The sequence below is a fragment of the Monodelphis domestica genome, chromosome 3 (assembly GCF_027887165.1).
Source record: "Monodelphis domestica isolate mMonDom1 chromosome 3, mMonDom1.pri, whole genome shotgun sequence".
Lineage (NCBI taxonomy): Eukaryota > Metazoa > Chordata > Mammalia > Didelphimorphia > Didelphidae > Monodelphis > Monodelphis domestica.
Window position 1 is genome coordinate 36,082,464 of NC_077229.1, and position 21,432 is coordinate 36,103,895.

General features: G+C 42.3%; 1 long non-coding RNA gene across 2 annotated transcripts; it reads left to right on the plus strand.

The window, feature by feature from the left end:
- The first annotated feature begins 19 nt into the window (after positions 1–19).
- On the plus strand, positions 20–21,207 carry LOC103100998 (uncharacterized). Of its 2 annotated transcripts, none has more exons than XR_465988.2 (3): positions 20–2,031; positions 2,721–2,862; positions 15,491–21,207. It is a non-coding gene; the product is annotated as an uncharacterized LOC103100998 (long non-coding RNA). The 2 variants fall into 2 exon arrangements; XR_008917303.1 differs by having other exon boundaries at positions 28–2,031; positions 18,916–21,207.
- The last annotated feature ends 225 nt before the right edge of the window (positions 21,208–21,432 follow it).

Below are 21,432 nucleotides of genomic sequence, written 5' to 3' on the forward strand. Positions count from 1 at the left end.
ACTACTTTAGTCTTTTTTTTTAACTTTTATCTTCCATCTTAGAAGCAGTACAGTGTATTAGTTCCAAGGCAGAAGAGTTATAAGGGTTAGGCAATAGGGGTTAAGTGACTTGTTCAGGGTCACACAGTTAAGAAGAGTCCGAGGTCGAATTTGAATCCAGGACCTTCTGTCCCTAGATCTGACTCTCAATTCACTGAGTGACCCAGACACCCCCTTACTGCTGAGTTCTTATTAGGCTTTTACAAAATGGGCTAAGATTTTTAGAAGATGATTATGTATCAAAAGTCATCTTTATGGTGGCCACAGTATTAATCTAAACATAACAGATTTCATTTGTGCAGTTGTATTAGTGACCAGACCCTGAAAATCTGTATGGATGCCTATTATTGATCCAATAATAGTTTTTAAACAATAATAATAATAACTAGTATTTGTGTAGTGTTTTCAGATGATCAAAGTACTTTAATATTATCTCATTTAATATTTAATATTATCTCAATGTTATCTCATTTAGGAGGTAGGTTTTAGATGGTGACTGGGGCAGGCAGAGGTTAAATGACTTGCCAGGATCACCCTGCTATCGAGTGTCCTCACATACTAGGAAGGAACTCTTAGAGTAGGAGAGAGTTCTTAGAGGGGAAATCCATGAGTGTAAAAAGTCCTGGACCAAGCTTTATGGAGAGAATAGAAGTTTCTAGACTAGATCAAGAAGAAACCAAACCATTCCTTAGAATGATGAAAGCCTGAGGAACCAGACAGGTGGACATGGGCTTCATTAGTAATCCAGGTCAAGTTCTGACATTTCCAGTAGAAATCCTGGCTGAGGCATAAGCCAAAGAGCGATTTGTGGGTTGTTTGCTGATGATGTCACCAAGACTGAACCCCATTGCTTGTGTTCTAGGCCATGATTATTATTATTATTATTTTAAGCCCTATTTTCTATCTTAGTAATATCTCTAAGACAGAAGGGGGGAAGGGCTAAGTAATTGGGGTTAAGTGACTTACCCAGGGTCATATAGCTAGGAAGATTTGGAGGGCAGATTTGAACCCAGCTCCTCTCTATCCACTGAGCTGCCTAGCTCCCTCACCTTTTATAAAATCAGCAATAATTATTATTATGACACTATATTTGAATATGGCTTTATCCTTTCTAATACACATTCCAATTAATTATTTCAATGGTCTCCCTAATTCTTTCTTTCCCTCTTCAGATTATTTTAGATTTCTTTGCCTGTTTGCATGATCTAATTTAAGAGAACCCAAATTCCTTGAGGGCAGGGTGAGTATCATTCTTTTGCCTTGGAAATGATACTTAATATAGATTCTAAGACAGAAGGTAAGAGTTTAAAATATATAGCAGGTCATAGGTCCCACTATTTGGCACATAAAGACTATCTAGTATAATCCTTTCATATTATAAACAAGTAAACTGAGGACCCCTAACCTTAGTTGACTTGTCTGATTTCATATTTTGTACTTCAGTTATTTTTCAGTCCTGTCTGACTCTTCATGACCAAATTTAGGGTTTTCTTGGCAAAGACCCTGGAGTAGTTCACCCTTTCCTTCTCCAGCTCATTTGACAAATGAGGAAACTGAGGCAAACAGGGTTAAGTGACATGCCCATTTGGCATTTTCTTGGCAGAGATACTGGAACGGTGTGCCATTTTCTTCTCCAGCTCATTTGGCAGATGAGGGAACTGAGGCAAACAGCGTTAAGTGACTTGCCTGCTTGGAGTTTTCTTGGCAAAGATGCTGGAGTGGTTTGCTATTTCCTTCTGCAGCTCATTTGACAGATAAGGAAACTGAGGCAAACAGGTCAAGTGACTTGTCCATTGTCCATTTGGCATTTTCTTGGCAGAGATACTGGAATGGTGTGCCATTTTCTTCTCCAGCTCATTTGGCAGATGAGGAAACTGAGGCAAACAAGATTAAGTGACTTGTCCATTTGGCTTTTTCTTGGCAGAGATACTGGAATGGTGTGTCATTTTCTTCTCCAGCTCATTTTGCAGATAAGGAAACCAAGGCAAACAGGTAAAGTTACTTGTTCATTTGTCATTTTCTTGGCAAAGATGCTGAAGTGGTTTGCCATTTCTTTCTCCATATCATCTTACAGATAAGGAAACCAAGGCAAACAGGATTAAATGACTTGTACAGGGTCACCCAACTAGTCAGTATTTGAAGCCAGATTGAAACTCAGGTCCTCCTGACTCCAGGGCCAGCATTCTATTCACTGGGTCACCTAGCTGCCCTTGAGTATAAAAACCAATAACACTGAATCAGTACTCATAAGATGGAGTTTTCTGTCCCTGCAACTTTCTACCCATCTCCCTTTGGGTATGATATTTAATCTTTCTGTCTCAGTTTCCCTATATGTAAAATGAAGGGGTTAGGCTGAATGGCCTCTGAGCTTCCTTCTGGCTATAAAGTTATGATCCCATGAATACTCAGTGATCAGTTAACATGCAGCTGATCTTCGATCCTCCTTCCTGCCTCAGGCTGACATGTCCCCACTTACAGACATACGTGTGCTCTTTCCATCATACACACTGGTTAGGTGATGTTCCCTCATGCTAGGGTTGCTGACCCTGCCCGGAGGACCCCAGGGACCTTCCACCAAATGGGAAATACCCTTGGTCAATTTCCAATGGGGAGAATAGAGACCAGCCTCTCCTCCCTCCCCACCCCCCATCCCCTGACTTTCTTTCCTTCCCCACACCCAGCTCCAGCAACTTCGACGTGTCTCGGCACAGTACAAATGGTCCATCGTTCTGACAGGCTGGCAGTTCATCACTCAGATGAAAGACAGTCATCTCCCCCCTTAGGACTCCCTTCTATCCCTGTTCATCAGCAGGGCTATGACAGGTGAGATTTTGCAGGTCTCCAAAGGCAGGTGAATTACAGAGTCAAACATGGCCAGAGGGCAGGGGCTGGGGCTAGGGGTTGGGGGGACCCATCGAGGGGCTCATGCTAGGATGCCTGCTGAGACATTCTCAAAGGATTTCAGATTCTGGATCCCAGACCCATGAAACTTGGGCCCTCCATATTTCCAAGTAATGCACAGCAGCCATGCTTGGAGTTGGGAGATGGAGGAGAAATGTCCATGGAGAAGAGATGAGCCAGTGGCCCATGTTTCTCAGAGATGAAACATTTTGGGCGAGACCCATCCACCAAGGAAGGGATGCTTAGGACTTTTCAAGCCTCCTGTCCTTGCATTCCTGAATGGCGCACTCCCTTCTAGAAACTGCTGCAAATCGGGGGCTGGCTTAAGACTAAGTGTGCCCAGGAGCAATCAGACTGCTAGGAGGGTAGGGGGCACCTCAGGGAGGCTCCATCTGGGGATGGGATTTCAAAGGGTTTTCTAAAAACTAATTATATGAAGAATTTGATGGAAAGGATGGGAGACTCCCCCCTCTTTGACTCATGAATGCTGATTGATGGCATTAAGACCGATGAGTTTTAAAACCCAATGGAAATGCCCTTCATCTCCATGTGGTCTTATTGGACCATGATTTCTCCTCCTCCTCCTCTCCCACCCACATGGAACCATTGGATTGCCCATTTGGAGCTGAAAGAAGCATCACCTTCAAATGAAGAAAACGAGACCCAGAAAATAGAGTGACAAAACGAAATGACAAAAGTGGGAGATGTTTGATGAATGAATGAATGAATTGAATCATTTATAATCAATCAATCAATCAATGAATAATGAAAAGGCATTTATTAAATGATTACTATGTTCTAAGCTCTGGGGATACAAATATAAAACCAAAGGGAGAATCTGCCCTAAAAGATCATGTATTCTAATAAGGGCAAGACCCCCCTACAAGGGAGTAGAGTGAGCTATTGTAGCTTTTGTTGTTGATGCTTAATTATTCCAATTCTGTCTAATTCTTTGAGACCCCATTTGGGATTTTCTTGGCAAAGATACTGGTGTGATTTGTCATTTCCTTCTCCAGCTCATTTTATAGATGAAGAGACTGAGGCAAAGAAATTTAAATGACTTGTCCAGGATCACACACTTTTAAAATGAATTAAGATCTTTCTGACTTTGCAGCCTGGAACTTTATCCACTGTATCACTTAGCTGGTCCTATTGTAGTTTAGAAAGGTACCAATGAGGGCAGCTAGGTGGCTTCTGAGCCAGGCCTAGAGACAAAAGGTCCTAGGTTCAAATCTGGCCTCAGACACATCCTAGCTATGTGACCCTGGACAAGTCACTTAACCCCTATTGCCTAGGCTTTACTGCTCTTCTGCCTTTAGCACCAATATTTAAGTATGGATTTCAAGATGGAACATAGGGATTTAAAAAAGGTACACATAAGGTGTTCTGATCAATGCAATGATCAACTGGGATTTCAGAGAACCCATGAGAAAGCCCATTCCTTGCCTCCTGATTGAGAGGTGATAGTCTCAGAGGGCCAAATGAAATAAGAGTTTTTTGGACATAGGTAGGGGGCAGCTAGGTAGCATGATGGATAGCATACTGGGTCTGGAGTTAGGAAGACTCGAGTTCAAATCCAACCTCAGATACCTACTGGCTCTGTGACTCTGTGCAAGTCACTTTACCTGTTTGCCTGAGTTTCCTCATCTGTCAAATGAGTGGAGAAGGAAATGGCCAACTGCTCCAGTATCTTTGCCAAGAAATCACCAAATAGACAAGGTACTTAACTCTGTTTGCCTCAATTTCTTTATTTGTCAAATGAGCTGGAGAAGGGAATGGCCAACCACTCCAGTATTTTTACCAAGAAATCACCAAATGGACAAGGTACTTAACTATTTGCCTCAGTTTCCTTATCTATCAAATGAGTGGAGAAGGAAATGGCCAACTGCTCCAATATCTTTGCCAAGAAAACACCAAATGCACAGGGTACTTAACTCTGTTTGCCTCAGTTTCTTTATTTGTCAAATGATCTGGAGAAGGAAATGGCCAACCACTCCAGTATTTTTGCCAAGAAATCACCAAATGGACAAGGTACTTAACTCTATTTGCCTCAGTTTCCTTATCTGTCAAATGAGTGGAGAAGGAAATGGCCAACTGCTCCAATATCTTTGCCAAGAAAACACCAAATGCACAGGGTACTTAACTCTGTTTGCCTCAGTTTCTTTATTTGTCAAATGATCTGGAGAAGGAAATGGCAAACCACTCCAGTATCTTTGCCAAGAAAACTCTAAATTTGGTCATGAAGAGTCAGACAGGACTGAAAAATGACTGAACAATAAAATAGAAGGATTATACTAGATAGTCTTTATGTGCTAAAAAGTGTGATCTATAACCTGCTATGTATTTTTTAAACTTTAACTTCTGTCTTAGAATCTATATTACCAGTTACAAGGCAGAATAGTGGTAAGGGCTAGGCAATGAGGGTTAAGTGACTTGCCCAGGGTCACACAGCTAGGAAGTGTCTGAAGTCAAATTTGATCCCAGGACCTCCCATTTCTAGTTCTGGCTCTCAATCCACTGAGCCACCTAGCTGTCCCTTGTGATCTACTTTATTACTGGGTGTTTTTTTACTTCTTAAAGCATCACTTCTCATTTAAGATCCCTCCTGAAAATGAAGAGGTAAACACTTAACAGGACTAATGAATTGTTTTTGTTGTTTGCTTGTTTATAAATTGCAGCCAGCATTTTGTGACTTATTACTGGATGATTTGGAGCAGGTCCCTTAACGCTGTTCTAAATTCTCATTTACAAAATGGAGACAGATGTCCACTTGCCCCAGACTCTTTGGGTCTGTTGGTCTGATCCTTTACTCTGGAAGTGAGAATAAAGCTCTCCGTTCCTCCAGCTCCTCATATGGGAAATGGAAGTCAATCTCTCCAAGCCTCAGTCTCTTCTTTGGCAACCTGGAGACAGCTAATCTTTCTGAAATGGTATATGGTCATCTGGGTGCATAATCATTGACAAAGGCTTCTGATGGTAGTAATGAACAATGCAGGGCTCTGGGCAAGAGGAATAAATAATGGGTAAGCCCTCATCAAATAGAAAACACTAAATAATAAATGGCCTTTATCCATTTGCTTAAATAACTCGTCTTATTGACTGAGTTTAATGAAGCCATGAAGAAAATTGAATGAATTGAGAAACACTCAGTGGATCCTAGCTCTTCAGAAAATTCCTTCCCCAGACTCCAAATGAATGGAAAGTTACTGTGTCTGGTTTTGGAGAACCACCCCTGCTTTCAGGTCCCGGAGATTGCTGCCCCATTGTTACTGAGTCAGCTGCCTTATGATCCATTCATTTATTCTTTTTGGCTGGCGATAGAAGAATCTATATTCTATTTCCTTGTTTCAATCTAATTCAAGTCAACAAACATTTTGTTGTTGTTCGGTTGTCTTTCAGTCATGTCTATTTTTTAGCAAAGTTACTGGAGTGGTTTGCCATTTCCTTTTCCAGCTCATTTTACAGAAAAGGAAACTGAGGCAGATAGGGCAAAGTTGATTCACCCAGGGTCAAATACTAGTAAGTGTCTGAAGCTGGATTTGAACTCATGAAAATGAGTCTTCCTAATTCCAGGCTGGGCACTTTATCCACTGTGCCACTTAGCTGCCCTAAAGGTGCTAAACCCTTAGGACACAAAGGCAAAAATGACATGATCCCTACTCTCACGGAGCTCTTATGCTGAATAGATAGAAAATGCATATAGACAAGAAGGGGGAGGAGATGAACAACTTAGGATGGGGAACCAGGCTAATAGGATTATAGGACTAGAATTTAAAGAGATATTTAGAGGCCATCTAGTCCAAATCCCTTGTTTTGCAGGAAGCATCTTCTTGGTATCTGGGGGGCTCAGTGGATAGAGCATTGGATCTGCAGTCAGGAAAATGTGAGTTCAAATCCAGCCTCAGACACTTATTAGCTGTGTGACCCTGGGCAAGTCATTTAACCTCTGTTCACCTTAATCCACTGGAGAAGGAAATGGCAGGCCACTCCAGTATCTTTGCCAAGAAAACCCCAAAGGCTAAATATGGGTCCATGGGATGCTGAAGAGTCAGATCCCACTGAATAATAACCCTCACTGGCATTGTTGGGTTGAGGGCCCAGTAGCAATAACTCTGTGGGTGACTATCATTTTAATGCTGTAGCTCATGGACCCCCAACTTTTATCTACTGCCAAAGAAGGGGCAGAGGGAGTCTGAATGCACATTGAAACGTACCATTCTTCACCTTATCTCCTCCATGAATTTTTCTCTTTCCTTAGTGATATGTGTCTTGTTTCCTAACATGGGAACAGGAAAATATGCATTCTACGATAATGGATGCATGCATAACCTATAGCATATTGCCTCCCTTCTTGGGGACAGGAGAAGACGAAAAGGAGAGAGAGAACATGGACTGCAAAATGTCAGAAAATGAATCTCGAAAATTGTAGTTAATTGACGTGTAATCTGGAACAATTAAAAAATGTACCCCTCTGTTTACTTTTTGGAAAAGACATTGGCTCCAATGCCAGAGCAAGAACAAAGGATTCCCCCCAAGCCTGGATATGTCATCTCACAAATACAGAGTATAGGAGGGGGTGGAGAAATTGACCATAGAACTAGGAAAAAATGGCGGTGAGGGAGGCACATGTGTAGGGAACACACATGGCCAAGGCAATTCATATCCCCGAAACAGCAGAGCTTTAGATTCTTTCTATTTCCAGAGAACTCAGGAAGTTTACTTCAGAGTGGACAGTCAGTGATGGATGAGTCTCTCGCATTAGACTATAAGCTCCTTGAGGGCAGGAACTATCTTTTGCTTTTCTTTGCATCTCTAGCACTTAGCACATAGTAAGTCTAGCACATAGTAAGCATTTAATGAATGATGACTTATTGATTGCTTCTCAGTTGGACTTTTTCCTCAATGGGCACATTCTCTATAGTGGATAGGTTAATACACTGCTGAACCTAGCTGCTGGGCTGACCCTTCACTAGGTTTGACAGCTGCTGGACCAAGCAGGATGGGCTGGTCAGTCACTGGACTCTTCACAGGAGAGAGCATCTCCACTAGATGGGTCAACTCCTTTGAGCTTGCTCTTCAGTGGCCAGCCGTAGCCTGCCCCATCTTTAGGCTGACTCAGTTAGGTGTTACCAGGCTTTCTGGCAACGACCCTTAACCTAGGATGGGAAGATGCCTCCCTCTGATTCCCCCAGAGTCCAGGCTCTAAAGCTTATCCCCTTTGGGCAGAATGTGGGAGCTGGTCCTGTTTCACAAGTTTGCCCAGCTCAGACCAGGCTCCCTCGGTGCTAGACTCTCTATTTACCGAGAGGACCAGCCAGTCCCACTTTGCAGATTCCTCAGGCTCCTGGTGACCTCCAGCCCTACACTGCTTTGTGTTTATTTGCTATATATTTGTATATATGCTTACACAGATACACACACATATGTAATGTACATATATAGAGAAATAAAAGATCATTAGACACATAGATAGATGAATGGATAAAGATAGAAGGATGGATGGATGGATGATAGTAGATATAGATAGATATATAGACAGAAAGACAGATAGATGGATGGAGAGAAATGGATAGATGGATGGATGGATAGATAGGTAGAGAGATGGATAGATGGATGGATGGACAGATGAACAAAAGGATGGATCGATAGATACACGGATGGATGGATGATAGATATAGATAGATATATAGACAGAAAAACAGATAGATGAATGGAGAGAGAGAAATGGATGGATAGATGGATAGATAGGTAGAGAGATGGATAGATGAATGGATGGACAGATGAACAAAAGGATGGATCGATAGATACACAGATGGATGGATGATAGATATAGATAGATATATAGACAGAAAAACAGATAGATGAATGGAGAGAGAGAAATGGATGGATAGATGGATAGATAGGTAGACAGATAGATGAATGGGCAGATAGACAAAAGGATGGATGAGTAGACAGATAGATAGACAGACAAATGGACAGATGGATGGACAAATGAACAAAAGTATGGATAGATAGATGGATGGATGGATGATATAGACAGATAGAGAGGGAGAGAGACACACACACAGAGTCAGAGAGAGAGACAGAGACAGAGACAGAGAGAGAAAGGGAGAGAGGGGGGAGTGGCAAAGTGATACATAAGTTAGAATACTGAGCTTGGAAGCAGGACGATTCATCTTCCTGAGTTCAAATCCAGCCTCAGATACTTACTGGATATGCAACCCTGGGCAAGTCACTTAACCCTGTTTGTCTCAGTTTCGTCATCTGTAAATAGAGCTGGAGAAGGAAAAGGCAAACCGCTCTAGAATCTTTACCTTAAAAAAACCCTTAATGGGATTACAGAGAGTCAGACATAAATGAAACAACTAAACAGTGACACAACACACATCCACCTGGACATTGTCTCCTCCATTGTAAGCTCCTTGAGGGCAGGGACTGTCTTTTTATTAATTGTGTTCCCAGCACATGGTACAATGCCTGGCACACTGTTAGGCACTTAATAAATCGGGGGTTGGGGGGTTGGACTTGTCCAGGTCATCATCTAGCAGGGAAATGGAGGCAGGCAAGAAAGTCAGCCCTCAGAGCCTGGGAATCACAGAATTTCAGAGTGGAGGCCTGTCTAGTCCAGTCTATACATGACAAGCCAGTCACCTAGCCTTTGCTTAAGAATCTCAGATGAGGAATAGTGGAAGCTGCTCCCTCCAAAGGCTCTTTCACTGCGGGATGGCTAGGAAATATTTCCTTATAGCAATTCTAAATTTGCTCGTCTGTGATGAATAATAACGCCGGCTAGCCTTTACATAGCATTGTAAGGCTGGCAAAGCACTTTCCAAATATCATATTCTTTAATCTTTATATCCATACTGGGAGGCAGGTGCAGCTCTTGTCCTCATCTTACCAAAGAGGAAACCCAGAGGTTAAGTGACTTATCTAGGGCCATTCAGCTACTCCAGGTCTGGTTTGTGCTACTTAGGTTGCTTCTCATTGTGCCCTCTGGGGCCAGGAAGAGAGGAAGGGAACCCCATTCAGCAAGGGGCTTGCCCAGCCCCCCTTTCTGGAGCTGGAGCTCTTGCCTCCTCACCCAGGGCAGTCTGACTGTGACTTTGAAGCTGACTATAAGCCGGAGGGTCAGAGGTGTGTTTCTCTCCACCTCTGACTTTCCCCTTGGGGTCTCTTGCCAGGGTAGCCTAAGCCACCTCTCCCCAGGTTTTATAAGCTGATGGAGCAGGCCTGTCAAATGCTCTTTTATGGGAGAAGAAACAGGAAGATGGTTTGTTTTGCAGACAGCAGGGTTATGGGGCAATTACATTTTTATGGAGCTGTTGTCGGACAAATCGCGGGCCTGCGTCTACCTTTGATGCTCTCAGGCAGACGGCCCAATAAAGATCAGAACAAGAGGAGGTGAAAGGGGTCATGGAGAGAGGTGCCCCTTGGGGCCTGGCTTCTGCCTGGTGGCCCAGAAACCAGATGCCCCACCCCACCAGATGCCCCTTCTGGAAATGTCCTCTGATGGCCACTGTGGGCTCCAGGTACCACCCAGGACTGGTTTCTGAGCTGTCAATCAATCAATGACTCCTATTCATGCCATCTTGCTCAACCCTCTTTCCTGTTGACCCCATGGTGGCCTCCTCAGCACCCACATAGCCATGGGAAGGCAGTTTGGAGAAAAGTAGATTGCACATAGTAGGTGATTAATAAATGCATCTTGAATTAAATACTTCTGTAAGGTACTGCCCCTTCTGTACGTGGAAGGGTTGGTTGAGGAAAGGGACAGAGAAAGAATGTTTGTATAAGGAGAATTGATAAAATCAGCTTGTTAAGAAACAAGAGTCTCTCAGATCAAATGGTGAAGAAAGATGTGAACTGTTGTTAGGACCAGGTAGACAACTGTTTCTCCGGTGAATATGCTGAGAAGACTTGTTTGAAGGCAGGGTGATGACTGAAGTAACAATGGCCACAGGGCATCACGGTCCATCAATTCATTTGCAAGAGTTTGAAATGTTATAACTGACACATTGAAAAGCAAACAAGTGCTTGGAGGCTAGAGAAAGATAAGAACTAGGGGGCTGATAGCTGATAAGAAGTAGGAGTTTTATCTCATAAAGTAAAGATGAATCACTGAGCACCAGGAGTCTCTGATTTGAGGCTTTAGGAAATAGAGACACCAAGAAAGAAGCCAGAGCAGAAGCTTTGCAAAGAAGCTATAGAAGAAGCAGAAAGAGAAAGGTGGAGAGTAAACTGAGTGCAGGAGGAGCCAGGAGAAACCAGGGCCAGAAGATGAAGAACTTTGCCAGCTGAGGCAGCAGACGTTTAAGTGCTTTGCTGGGAATTTGCTGATTGGAAGAGAGATATTATTTTGCTGATTGGCTGAATTAAAGCTAACTCAGGTTCTGGAAGTATGTTGGAAGAGTTCATTGCATCTGATGTACACTCTCATTCTATCTACAGTTTGGGAAAAGGGGATGCTTTTGGGGATGTCTGTCCAGTTGCTCTTCATTCTTCTTAGACTTCCCTAGTTCATAGGAGAAAGTCAGAGAAAGACAGACTGCATCTGATTTTTTTTCTTCTTTTCTTCTTTTTCTATGAACTTATGCTTTGCCATGAGAAATGGCTTGGAGCTAATTAGACTAACCAGAATCACCTATTTTTTGCAAATTTGAGAAACTGGACAGATCTTTGGCTTAGGAGAACTGCTTTTCACTGAAAGAGTTTAACACTTTCTCAATGCCCTGTTAAGGGTGGCTGTGAATGAAAAGAAATTGTCACTGCCTCGTGGCTTAAAAGAAAAGGAAAGGTATATTTACCTAGGAGGAAAGTGGTGAAAACTAGAAGGGGGACATCTAATTAGGAAGGCAACTTTAAGTGTTACAGATTGTTTATTAAGAAACCAAAGGAAGGGCGAAGAGATAAGAAAGGCAATCTCAGCTAAGCACCAGAAAGAGAAGCTGGGGAGAGTTGGGTGTTGAAGTTCTCTGCTGCCAATCATTTTGTTTCTATAGGATATCTTTGATAGATATCCCATGAACTTGACCTTGAATATGTAATTTCTGCCCATTGAGGCTCCAGATACAAAATACTTCCTCCCTCCTGACTGAAGGTTCTAAAATGTTCTATTTCTTATGCAAATTCCATAGTCTTCCTATTAACCAAGAAAATATTCCCATTATGTGTATCAAGAATAACTATCAAGCACAAAGCAGTTCATTCATGGTATTGCAGGTTTTTAGGCAGTCTTTTGCTAATTATATATGGGTTGGCTAGTAACATGTATCTTTCCTTGGATAAATTGTAGTTAATCAGCCAGTCAGTCAATAAATATTTTTTTTAAACATGACACATTTTAGTGAATACTGGGGATGTGCAAAAAATGCTAACTATTTGTTCTCAAGGAACTCACACTCTAATAGAGGAGATAATGCATAAGTCCATAAACAAACTCCCTCTCCTTCCCTCTCTCTCCCTCCCTCCCTCCCTCTCTCTCCCTCTCTGTCTCTCTCTGTCTCTGTCTCTGTCTCTCTCTGTCTCTCTCTCTTTCTTTGTCTCTCTCTCTCTCTCTCTCTCTCTCTATATATATATATATATATATATATGTATATATATATATATATATATATGAAAGTCTTCTGAATGATGATAGGATCTTGGCTAAGACTTGAAGGGAAGCCAGGAAAATCAAGGCAGAAATGAAGAGAAAGAACATTTTGGACATGGGGAAGAGCTAGATGTCACCTTATAGAATCTAAGCTCCTTAATAGTGATCACAGTCTATTATATGTATAATTCCTTGCTTTATTAAATAACAAGCATGGAATAAACTCTTGCTGACAGATTGATTTATTAGAAGTCAACACTTAACTCTTATTTTACCAAAAAAAGAAAAAAAAGAAGCTGATTACCTGAGAGGTTGAGAGTCTTTTTCTAAGGTCACACAGGAGTGACAGAGCAAGGATCTGAATTCAGGTCTTCAGACTTCAAATCTAGTTCTCTTTCTTGTAAACCACAGTCTCCCTTCACTTCTCTGAGCCTTAATTTCCTCATCTGTAGAGTAGAGATTATACTGTTCTACCAATTTCACAAGATAGTTGTGGGCAAGAGATGTGCCCTAGAAATGATGACCATGATAATAACTGATTATTATAATGTCTGTAAGTTTGCTCACTGGGTTCAAATCTGACCTCAGACACTTCCTAGCTGTGTGATCTTGGGCAAGTCACTTACACCCCATTGCCTAGTCCTTACCATTCTTCTGCCTCAGAACCAATACTCAGTATCAGTTCTAAGATAGAAGGTGAGGGTTTAAACAAAGTTAATTGGTGCTAATTGTTTAAACAGAGCTGGGAAGTTAACAATGGTGGAACCCAGCAGAAGGGGGCCTCAAGGAATAGAAAAAGCTATCCGCAGCCCCTCCGTGATATCTCTGAGAATTCTGGGAGGAGGTGTAGCCAGCCTGGCTCTGAGACAGTGAGCTCAACGTACTCCCTACATCAGTTATTAATTCCTTTCCTAGAATCCTGGCCCCTGTCCTTGTAGCGTTCACTTGGAGCCTGTCCAAAAGCTTCTCCACACTCCACTCTTCTTATTCTCTTCTGCTTTGGATGGAGGAAATAGCACCCTGATCTTCCCTCAGAGTCTACTGGGAAGAAATAAGTTGTGTGGGCACGAATGCATGCCTGTGGGCCCAAGATGTGTGTTTGTGGGAATTGGGGAGCAGACATCAAATGAGATGGATTTCCAAAGACTGAAGGGCTGGAGGGAGGCGGTTTTGGCAGCAAGTAATCCTGAATAATGGAGGTTCATAGGTTTTATCAATTCAGATCTGGAAGGGACCTTAGAGGCCATGTTGTGCAATTCCCCCTTTTTTACAGAAGAAGAAACTGAGTCTTTGGGAGTGACTTGTCTAAGGTCACACACATAGTAAATTGAAGAGCTCAGATCCAAAGCCACGTCTTCTGACCCTCAAATCCAGCCCTCTCTCCACAGGCTGTCTCCATTCTCCAAGAATAAAAATGGAAAACACTAAGGAAAGAGTCACCTTTGCCCCTTTGTGGGAGTCACCTTGGGGAAAACTTGCTGGAAGTTACACTCATCTCCCTTGCAGGAAACCAGACACTCCAAAGGGGCAGCTTAGCCAAATAAATAACAGTTTATTAAAGGCACTTGTCTCCCCAGCAGGAAGCCAGTTGGGGAGGGGAGAGGTGAAGAGGGAGAGAGGAGGCCCCCTTTGAAAGGAGTAAGCATCTTTTAAAGGATCCTTGATTTGAAACATTTGTCTGCAGATGGGAAACAGTGAGCAGGGCAGCCCCTTTCCAAACCTGCCAGCAAAAAGAAGGGAAATAATCCTCTGATCCCCAAGAAGGCAAAAGAAACGAGGAGGCGATAGGATCGCAGAAACCAGCCACAGACACGTAGTGAACAGAGACAGGAAAACCTCCTCCAATAATAATAGCTTACACTTACATAGAGTTTTAAGATACAGAATAGCTGGTTTTATATACAGAAATTTTAATAAGATTTTTATATGTCATCTCATTTGCTCTTCAGAACAACCCTACGAGGTGGTGCTTATACTTACCCTGCCCCTTGTTGGTGTGGATAAAAGAGGGCTGGACCTGGAGGACCCGAGTTCAGATCCAGCCTTGGGCACTCTCTGGCTCTAGGACCCTGGGCAAACCACCTAACTAACCTCTATCAGCTGCATCTGTAAAATGGGGTTAATAAGAGCACCTACTTTCTGGGATTGGGGCTAGGCTCTAATGAGATCATTACAAAATGTTTTATATGCCTTAAAGTGCTAGATCAGTGCTAGTTGCTCTTACTTAAAAGGCATTGGCTTGAGAGTCAGTCAAAAGATCCATGTTAAAATCCCATTTCTGCTATTTAAGCAAATCCTTCCACCTCTGATGTGTCTCAGTTTCCTCATCTGTAATGCAAAGCCTCTGAGGTTCCTTCCAGCTGTAGAAGTCACTTAATCTCTCTAGAGCTCAGCCATCTCCTCCAAGAATGGTGGGTGATAGACATTGGGCAAGTTGAGTGCAAATGTCCCTTCCATCTCTAAACCTGGGTTCAAGTTCCAGATTCACTACTCATTAGCTCAAAAACTATTGTTGTTCAGTCATTTCCAACTCTTCATGACACCATTTGGATTTTTTTTTTTGGGAAAAGACACTAAAGTGGTTGGATATTTCATCCTCCATCTTATTTTACAGATGAGGAAACTGAGGCAAACAGGGTTAAGTGGTTTACCAAGGGTTCCACAGCTAATACATATCTGAGGCCAGATTTGAACTAAAGAAGATGGGTCTATACATTGCATCGCTTGGCTGCCTGAAATAACCTTTAGAAAGTTATTTTAGATATATGAATCCCAGCTTCCTCCTCTGTAAAATGAGGGGGTTTAACTGGATGATTTCTTAAGTCGCTTTCACTCTAAATCCCACAATTCCCTCCCTAGTAGGGAATGAATGAGGGCTGAGTCTCAGTACCCGAGAGTCACAGGCTCTCTACAGCCCATTTATTCAGCCATTGCTTGCTCATGTGCTTTATTCTCCAGATCCCCTAGACATGAAAAGGCATTCACTCAGGGATGGAAGAATGATGGGGAGATGCAGGAACCAGAAGTCTTGGCAGCTTCCCTGCAAGAGAAGACAGATTTATAATCTTCTTCATTTCTGTGACATTCTGAAGTTTGCAAAATGCTTCCTCTTAACATGCCCCTCTTCCATGGACTCCTTCCTTGGAACGAAGAAATCCAGGTCAATAGGAAAAATAGATGACCATAGAAATTGACCATTGGGACAGCCCACCACCTCATCTCCAGTTAAGTCGACCATTCCACTGATGCCAAATGATGCCAAATGATGCCTTCCTAGTGCAGGCAGAGGAGCAAGTCAGGAAACTTTAATGCAACAAACAAACAAATTTTTTTTAATAAAAGAGGGGATCTGCTTATTCTCAAACCCTTTGGTTCATTATATTCCCATTCTGGAACCCCAGGGAAGATCTCTTAAAGTTTAGCTTTCACTGCTTTCTGGAGTCTCCCCCAAAATGCATGAACAAAGTCTCTTCTAGAAAGGTACTTACTGCACAAGGTGAATCCAGTATGGGGTAGCTATTTATTTTTCCTATATGAGAAATGGAAGCATTGCCCCACACTCAGGGTATATAGCAGCCGCTAATGATGTTCAAGAAGACATCAAATCTGACTTTTATGCCTCCTGGGTACCTCTGCCCCTGGAGTCCTTCCCTTCCACTGACTGGAGAGGGTGGAGGGTAGACATCAGAGAGCTTTGCCCAGACCCTTCATTTAAGGAAGGCTTCCAGGGAAGTGATCAAGTGATCCTGTTATTTTCCGGTCAGCTCAAGGACAGCATCAGCCTCCCAAATCATCTACTTTTTAGCTTTTGTGTGTATGTGTTGTTTCCACACAACACTGCCCCCCCCCCCAATTAGATTATGAACTTCTTGAGAGTAGATACTGTTTTTTTTGTCTTTTCTTCCCCAAGCATGTGCCATAATGCCCAGCACATAGTAGGCACTCAATAAATATTTATTGACTGACTATAAATCTTAGGTCATAGTTGATACTTAAAATATCAAAACAGAAAACATTTTATGAGACTTTTGAGAAAGCATTTAACCTTCTACTCCACTCTGATCTCTACGGAACAACTCATTCAAGGACTATATCTTCTGGTAAGCCAGGGCATGGCTTGAATTCATCCTCCAGGCATTGGCCACTTTCTCCAAGAAGTTGTTTCAGAAATCACCTTCTGCTGGCACACCAACTTCTTGTTCTAAGACTATTAAATCTGTAGGGTGCTGTCTACTCTCCTGTGCTAATTTCTAGGCATCCTCCCTCTTTGCTTTAGGTCCTCATCTATAAAATGACCTGGATAAGGAAATGGCCAACCACTTCAGTATCTTAGCTGTTTGACCCTGTTGGCCTCAGTTTCCTCATTTGTCAAATGAGTTGGAGAAGGAAATGGCCAACCACTTCAGTATCTTACCTGTGTGACCCTGTTGGCCTCAGTTTCCTCATCTCTCAAATGAGTTAGAGAAAGAAATGGTCAACCACTCCAGTATCTTAGCTGTGACCCTGTTGGCCTCAGTTCCCTCATTTGTCAAATGAGTTGGAGAAGGAAATGGCCAACCACTTCAGTATCTTACCTGTGTGACCCTGTTGGCCTCAGTTTCCTCATCTCTCAAATGAGTTAGAGAAAGAAATGGTCAACCACTCCAGTATCTTAGCTGTGACCCTGTTGGCCTCAGTTTCCTCATTTGTCAAATGAGTTGGAGAAGGAAATGGCCAACCACTTCAGTATCTTACCTGTGTGACCCTGTTGGCCTCAGTTTCCTCATCTCTCAAATGAGTTAGAGAAGGAAATGGTCAACCACTCCACTCTCTTAGCTGTGTGACCCTGTTGGCCTCAGTTTCCTCATCTGTCAAATGAGCTGGAGAAGGAAATGACCAACCACTCCAGTATATTTGCCAAGAAAACCCCACATGGGGTCATGAAGATTGGACATGACTGAAATGACTGACAACAACAATATTTTATTTTTAAAATTAAATCAATCGATTTATTTATTTAGAATATTTTTCCATGATTACAAGATTCATGTTCTTTCCTCCCCTCTTCCCTCCCACCTCCTGAAGCTGACGAGCAATTCCACTGGGCTATACAATAATAACAAAGTTGGGACATATAGGCGGATCATTTGTAGGGTGAGAGAAAAGGCTCTTTGGCACTGCTCTACCCACTAGGAGAGAGCTTGATCAGGATGGTCAGCATTTCATCTTGTTCTTGCATGATTTGGGAGGTCTCAGTTAACAAAGATGTATTAAGCGTGTGCCAGATACAGAATTGGGAATGCAAATATGAAGAATGATGTAATCCTTACCCTCCAGGAGCTTATAATCTAATGCATTTCTCTACAGGAACAGCTTAGCAAATTCTTCTCTTTCAGCTATTTACTATATTGGAGTAAGATGACTTTTTTTTTTTTGTGGGGGAAGATACTCTAAGGCAGCTTGAACAAAGAGGGAAATGAGATCAAACTGCATAGTTGAGGTATTGGAAACTAAGGCAGTTTGATGGCACAGTGGATATACTGCCAGGTTTGGAGTCAGGAAGACTTGAGTTCAAATCCAGTCTTGGATACTATCTGTGTGATTCTGGGAAAGTCACTTCACCCTGCTTGCCTCAGTTTCCTCATCTGAAAAATAAACTGGAGAAGGAAATGGCAAACCACTCTAGTATCTTTGCCAACTAAACCCCAAAAGGGATTGGGAAAAGTCAGACATTACTAAAATGATTGAACAAGAGCAACAAAATTTGCATATGTAGCTTAGTCATTTGCAGAGCAAAAAAAAAAGACTCTTTGGTATTATTCCACTCACTAGGAGAGAACTTGTTAGAGATGCTCAACATGGTTTTAAGAGGTCCTGATCAACAAGGACTTATTAAGCATGTGTCAGACACTGTGCTAGTGTTTAGTAAAACAGAGAATTAAATGAGAAAACATTCTAGCTTTGACATTCTTTCTTCTAAGTTCTCTCCCATCTTTGACATTCTCTGTTCTAAGGTCCCTTTAGTTCTGCAAGATTCCCCCCACTTCTAGCATTCTATATTATTCCAAGATACCTCCCAGAAGTTTTTCTTTTGGTTCCATCTCTGGCCACCAATTTGCTATTGACTTTGTGAAAATCACTTCGGGCTATGCTAGGATATTTTCATTTTCTTCCTCTGAAAACAGGGGTATTCTGGAGCTGACTCCTATTGGCTGAGGAGAGGGCCAGTTGTTCAATTTCTATTATGTGCATTTGCACCTGCAAAATTGGCGATTCCCCAAATCAGGGCTTGAATTATTGTTTTGTTGATTGTCCAGACTTAAGCAAGTAATGGGAAAATGTTAATAGTGCAGGGCAGATTGAAAAGCGTGTTGTGGATATCTTTTGTTTGTCTGTTTCCCCAGAGAGCTAATTGTCCAACATTTACCAGCACACTTGCCTGCCTGGGAGTCTGCAGGAAGCTGTCCAAGGAGCTACCATTCCCCAGGAGCTGAGCCAGCAATCCTCATTAGAAGCTGCATTTCCAATCCTTCTTTCCTATTGGCTACATGGCACCTAGCTGAAGAAAGGTCCTTCCTAAGGAGATTTTAGTAGAATGTATGGCCATTGGGCTGATGAATTGTAATTGACCTGAGGACTTGATTAATTTCCCTCTTTGCCAATGACTTAATCCCTAAAGGAAGCTGTTTCTGGATAACAAATTGTTATTTCCCTCCTTACTGGTCAACTAGCATATTGTTGGTCTACGGATATGGATTATCTTTAGAAGGAGATACTCAGATGGGATTTCCTCCATAATGAGATACTTTAGCCTGCTCTAATCTTTGTGCAATGGGCAGAGGAGAGAGAGAGAGAGAGAGGGAGACAGAGAGACAGAGAGACAGAGACAGAGAGAGACAGAGAGACAGAGAGAGACAGAGAGAGACAGAGAGAGACAGAGAGACAGAGAAAGAGAAAGAGACAGACAGACAGATAAACAGAGAGACAGAGAGGGAGACAGGGAGAGGAAGAGGGAGAGAGGGAGAGAGAGGGAGGGAGTGAGAGACAGACAGAGACAGAGACAGAGACAGAGACAGAGACATAGAGAGACAGGGAGAGGGAGAGAGACAGACAGACAGAAAGAAAGAGAGACAGACAGAGAAAGAGACAGAGAGAGACAGAAGGGGAGGGAGAGACACACACACAGATGGGAATGGAGACAGAGATAGACATGGAAATATGATATGGAGAGAAAAAAAGAGATAGAGGAAGAAACAGAAAGACAGAAACAATAAGATCTGAAGAGAGAGAAGAAGACAGAGTAACAGAGAGACAGAAAGAGACACAAGAGAAGAAGAAAGAAAGAAGGCAGGCACAGACCACTTAAAACCTTTTTCAATCTTGAATTCCAAGATTTTCAGGCTCCAGATGCTCTTTTTAATATTCATTAAGCTCAAACTACTGCTAAAAGAGAGCCCAATTGTCCATCTCGACTCTTCCTTCTGTTCTCTCGTCCTGTGGACTCTCTGGAGGAAGAGCTGGTGAACAGAGAAGATTTTCTCTGGGTCCAAGGAAGATGGGTCTGCTGAAGCAGCAAGGCCCCCTGGGGGAGAGACAGGAAGCAGGTAACGTTGGGGGGTGCAGGCCATCCACCATTGCCTTGACCTTGAAGAAACAACCCAGAGCCCTGAACTCAGAAGTCTTGGGAAGAGCAGTGCTTCCAGCCTCATCCCCACAGCCATGGTGCTTGGAAGTAACAGCTGGTCAGATGCACCCTGGCACCTGTTCCTGCAGGTGTTACAGTCACAGAGACTAAAGACTCTGAAAAGATAGTTCTTGTTACCAAAGTCTTTGACAAATGGTTCAAATCAGAAATGTATGTGATTTTATCAATGGAAATGACATTAATGAAGAGGCATTACAGTTTTCTTTGCACCAGCCCCCTAAGGATCATGGGACTTTTCCATCTGATTTGCATATAAAACCTTCCATAGGTGTTGTCTTCCCCTTTAGAAGGGGAATTCCCTGAGGGCTTGACTGTCTTACTTTTCTATTTGTCTCTCTGGCACTTCACATAGTGCATTGCACATAGTAAATCTCTAATGAATATTTATTTATTTGTTTGTATTTTTCCCATGCAATATGAGTATGTATATACCCCTGAGAGACAACATAAGCATAGTGGATAGAGTGCTGCATTTGTAATCAAGAAGCTCTGAATAGATCACTGGGTTTGGGTTAGGAAGACCTGAGTTCAAATCCTGCATGAAACACTTCCTTTGCTATATGACCCTAGGCAAGTTGCTAAATCTCTCTCAGCCTCAACATCCTCACCTGTAAAATGGAGACAATAATAGAATGCCACAGGACTGTTAGGGGGATCAAGAGAGATATAAAGCAAATTGCAACCCTTAAAATTCTGTATAAATGCAGTTATTATTATTATTGTTGCTATTATGTCTTGTTTCTGTTACTTTATTAGCTGTGTCATTGTAGGCAAATCACTGAACCCCTTTGAGTCAGAGGCAACTCCTTAAGAAATCTTCTACTGTTTGAAATATGCATTTTCTCAACTAAATTATGCATTGTCCAATTGCAAGAAGATACCCTTTTTACCCTTTGTAATTCTCTCCAGTGCTCTGAACAAGAACAGATCTCAGCAAACACCTATAAACTGACTCTTGTAAAAATCAAAATTAATATATAATACTTTCAAATATTATATTTTATAAAATTTATTAATAACAACTAGAAAAAAGGAATAAAAAGATAACAAAATAAAAACCATGTGCCCATGGCTAATCTACCTGTTCAAACAACCTGCTCCACCACAGTTGCTGACAGGAAGCAAAGAGAGCTAGCCACAGAAGACCACCTTATTTATCCCCCTGTCTACATCTGCATGTAACAATAGGAAGTCAGTGGGCTCCTGGGAGATGTAG